Source organism: Palaemon carinicauda, chromosome 13, assembly GCF_036898095.1.
Source record: "Palaemon carinicauda isolate YSFRI2023 chromosome 13, ASM3689809v2, whole genome shotgun sequence".
NCBI classification, from domain to species: Eukaryota; Metazoa; Arthropoda; class Malacostraca; order Decapoda; family Palaemonidae; genus Palaemon; species Palaemon carinicauda.
In genome coordinates this window covers 127795564-127800563 of record NC_090737.1, presented here as the reverse complement: position 1 = coordinate 127800563, position 5000 = coordinate 127795564, and the positions used below count along the sequence as shown (strand labels likewise).

General features: G+C 36.6%; 1 protein-coding gene across 2 annotated transcripts in view; it reads left to right on the top strand.

Moving 5' to 3' along the window:
- LOC137652418 (uncharacterized) overlaps positions 1–5000 on the top strand; it is a 20713-nt gene that overhangs the window by 2313 nt on the left and 13400 nt on the right. The window lies entirely within an intron of this gene.

Below are 5000 nucleotides of genomic sequence, written 5' to 3'. Positions count from 1 at the left end.
CCTGGCTATTAGAATTAACTGCCTGCCTAGTATTACGAACAGGATAGAATTGTCCAGGGAGATCTGAATGTAAAGGATGGTCAGAGTTATGAAAAATCTTATGCAACATGCATAATGAACTAATTGATCGACGGTGCCAGAGATTAATATCTAGATCAGGAATAAGAAATTTAATAGACCGTAAGTTTCTGTCCAACAAATTAAGATGAGAATCAGCAGCTGAAGACCAGACAGGAGAACAATACTCAAAACAAGGTAGAATAAAAGAATTAAAACACTTCTTCAGAATAGATTGATCACCGAATATCTTAAAAGACTTTCTCAATAAGCCAATTTTTTGTGCAATTGAAGAAGACACAGACCTTATATGTTTCTCAAAAGTAAATTTGCTGTCAAGAATCACGCCTAAAATTTTGAAAGAGTCATACATATTTAAAGAAACATTATCAATACTGAGATCCGGATGTTGAGGAGCCACCGTCCTTGACCTACTTACAATCATACTTTGAGTTTTGTTAGGATTCAACTTCATACCCCATAATTTGCACCATGCACTAATTTTAGCTAAATCTCTATTAAGGGATTCACCAACCCCAGATCTACATTCAGGGGATGGAATTGATGCAAAGAGAGTAGCATCATCTGCATATGCAACAAGCTTATTTTCTAGGCCAAACCACATGTCATGTGTATATAGTATGAAAAGTAATGGGCCAAGAACACTACCCTGTGGAACACCGGATATCACATTCCTATACTCACTATGGTGCCCATCAACAACAACTCTTTGAGATCTACTACTTAAAAAATCAATAATAATGCTAAGAAACGACCCACCCACTCCCAACTGTTTCAGTTTGAAAACAAGGGCCTCATGATTAACACGGTCAAAGGCAGCACTAAAATCAAGGCCAATCATACGAACTTCCCGACCACAATCAAGGGATTTCTGTACTGCATTGGAGATTGTAAGAAGGGCATCACATGCTCCAAGGCCTTTCCGAAAACCAAATTGCAAACTAGGGAATAGATGATTACCTTCAGCAAACCTATTAAGACGTTTTGCCATAAGACGTTCAAAAACTTTAGATAATATGGGAGTTATGGAAATTGGGCGGTAATCAGTGGGACTTGAGCTACCACAAACACATTTATATAGAGGAGTAACATTACCAATTCTCCAACAAGTGCTAAAAGCTCCTCTTCTTGCTAACTTGCGTAAAATAACAGATAACTTTGGAGCTAAAAAATCTGCTGTCTTTATAAAAAACAAAGGAAAAATACCATTTGGGTCTACACCTCCATAAGCATCAAGGTCCATCAACAGAGCTTTAATCTCACGAGATCGAAAAGCTAAACTAGTTAGTTTAGCCTCAGGAAAACAGGAATGAGGAAGTTCAAGTTTTTCATTACTCTGTTTACTGTCAAAAACATCAGCCAAAAGGGTTGCCTTTTCCTTTGGACAGTGAGTGACTGAGCCATCTGGTTTAAGTAAAGGAGGAACTGTTGCATCTACACCAAAGAGTGCAGATTTAAGGGTAGACCACCATTTATGTTCCTGAGTTGTACCAGAGAGGGTTTCTTTTATGATTAAATTGTACTCCTTTTCAGTTGAGGCATAAACTCTCTGAGCAAAAGCTCGAAGCTGAGTATAGTTGTTCCAGGTTAAATCTGATCTGTTACCCTTCCAAAGGTGATAGGCCTCCTGCTTCTCCAAATAAGCACGTCTACAATCATCATTGAACCACGGTTTGTCCTTCATTCGGTACCTTAGCACACGAGAAGGGATACGCCTATCAATTATGTTGACTAGATTCTCATTCAAAGGGACAACAGGATCTACACTATTATATAATTGTGACCAATTCAAGCACAAAAGATCATGCAAAATCCCATTCCAGTCTGCTTGGGATTTCATATAAATTTTACAAGAATATGATATATCAGGGACAGGCTGCTCAGTCTTCACTAATAATGAAATCAAGGCATGATCAGAAGTCCCGACTGGAGAACCAACCTTACTAGTTATAACGCCAGGGGAGTCAGTGTATACGAGGTCCAAGCAATTACCAGACCTGTGAGTAGCTTCATTTATGATTTGCTCACAGCCTGATTCCGAGGCAAAGTCTAAAGCTCTTAAGCCATGGCGATCGGTAGGAGAGATATAACTCAACCACTCCCTATGGTGTGCATTAAAATCACCAACAAAGACAAACGAAGCCTTTCTATCATCTTCTTGTATCTTAGCCATAATGGTAAGAAGACAATCGAAGATAGAATCATCCATGTCTGGATTCCGGTAGATTGAACACAAATAAAAGTTGTTATGCCTGCCACAAACTTTTATTACCTGAATCTCATGACATCCACATTGATAGCAGGACTTATGAGAAGCAGGGTACTCGGTCCTAATATACACCGCCATTCCCCTGGCCCTAGGAATGGAATCACGTTTCAGCATTATTGGCTTCTTAAAACCAGTTATAAGGAGCTCAGATGAGTGCCTCATATTAGAAACCAAAGTTTCTGAGCACAAAAGAATATCATACTGTCTGGACGCAACTGTAAGGTCTCGGATATTTGCATGAAGACCACGAATATTGCAATACAGAAGACGACATTGACGAAATCTAGGACGTACTGGTCCCGGATTTCGCTCAATGTCTCCAGACAGCATAAGAATTAATAGAAATAAAAAAGAGACATCATACTTAAAACCTAGATTAACAAGAAATAAAACAAAAACAATATGTACAGAATAATAATAAAAGTGATTGATGATATCCATAGACTAAAGTAAAAAGTCGGAAAAACTGGTCAACATGGAGGAGCCGATACACCATGCAAGGCTAAATACCCTCCAGGATAGCCACTTCAACTGAAGGGAGGACAGTAAGGATGGTTTTGAGAAGAAAAAATCAGAAAAAGGAAAAGACAACCTCTTGATAAACCACCAGGCATCCATGGCCCTTCTATTAAGCCTGCCCAACACACCATTTCAAAAAAACAAGAGGAAGAAAAAAAAATAAGATAGAATAGTGTGCCCGAGTGTACCCTCAAGCAAGAGAACTCTAACTCAAGACAGTGGAAGACCATGGTACAGAGGCTATGGCACTACCCAAGACTAGAGGACAATGGTTTAATTTTGGAGTGCCCTTCTCCTAGAAGAGCTGCTTACCATAGCTAAAGAGTCTCTTCTACCCTTACCAAGAGGAAAGTACACTGAACAAATTGCAGTGCAGTAATTAACCCCTTGGTGAAGAAGTGTTAAGTATCTCATTGTTGTCAGATGTATGAGGAAAGACGAGAATATGTAAAGAATAGGCCAGACTATTCCGTGTAAGTGTAGGCAGAGAAAAAATAAGCCGTGACTAGAGAGAGGGGTCCAATGCAATACTGTCTTTAAAAAAATAAACAGAATGAGATGAATTTTTTACTGTTGTATCATACAATACTGTTCTATTTGTTTGAGTAGTTTAATCAGTAGAACTTTAAAAGTTCAATGTTGCAGCAAATGTCTTTATGAAAAGAAAAAAAAATTACCAATACCCTAATATCGCAAGAGGGTCTGCCCCTCTCTTTTATTCTTCTCCTGTACTTCTTTTTCTCCCTATTTCCTTAATCTTTCCCATCCAGAGTACCTGCTTTTGTGCTATTAACTGGATTGTATCCAGGGGTACTCTTCCTTTCCCAATATTCCCCACTTCCCTATTATTATTATTATTATTATTATTATTATTATTATTATTATTATTATTATTATTATTATTATTATTATTATTATGTCTTTATGTTGAACTGGCTAACATAAGTCTTTTTATATATCTATTTTGACGTCATTGTCGTTTTTAGAATGATTTATTGTTAATTTGTTCTTACCATTTATTTAATTCCTTATTTCCTTTCCTCCCTGGGCTATTTTCCCTGATGGAGCTCCTGGGCTTATAGCATCTTGCTTTTCCAACTAGGGTCGTAGCTTGGCTAGTAATAATAATAATAATAATAATAATAATAATAATAATACATACATACATACATACATACATACATACATACATACATACATAGAATAGTTATTGTTACATATAAAAAATGAATTGGCTCGTTCTAGATTAGTTAACTTTTTATTCATTAGTAAGTAATGATGGTTTGACCATGTCATGCGATTTCTGTTTTCTTTAAAGCAAATATTTCTGAGCAATCTTATTTGTGCTATTAAGTATATTGATACTTTTTACCCTGTTGGAGTCCCTGGGCTTATAGCATCCTGCTTTTCCAGCTAGGGTTTTAGGTTTGCAAGTAATAATAATAATAATAATAATAATAATAATAATAATAATAATAATAATAGCCAAAGGAACACTTTAAAGCAATTGTTTTGTAAATACTACATTTTAAGTTGTTTATTATTAATCAATTATCATACAATTTATTGTAATTCAAAGCTACTCTTTTTAATAATTGGATAGGTTTTCACTTAATGGTTTTTCCATTTACTAGAAGCCATAAGGATACACTCAGGCACACTATTCTATCTGTTTTCTTATTTCCATACCGCTCTGGGCTATTTTCCTTGTTGGAGTCCTTGGGGTTATAGCATCTTGCTTTTCCAACTAGGACAGTAGATTAGCAAATAATAATAATAATAATAATAATAATAATAATAATAATAATAATAATAATAATCATGGGAACACTAGGCACGATCCCAAGGTCCCTGAAAAGGAATCTAGAAAAACTATAGGCTGAAGTAGCCTCAGGACTCATGCAAAAGAGTGTGATCCTAGGAACAGCGCACATAATAAGAAAGGCGATGTACTCCAAAGGAGGCAGGATGCAACCTGGAACCCTGTCCTATAAATACCACCCAGTCCAAAGACTGTGATAGAGAAAAAAAAAATAATCATAATATTGAGTCCTACATTACCAAGGGTTCCTTCCATCTTTTACAGGCCGGATCCATGGGTTCCTTTCGCCTTTAGCAGGCCAGAGCCTCCTGC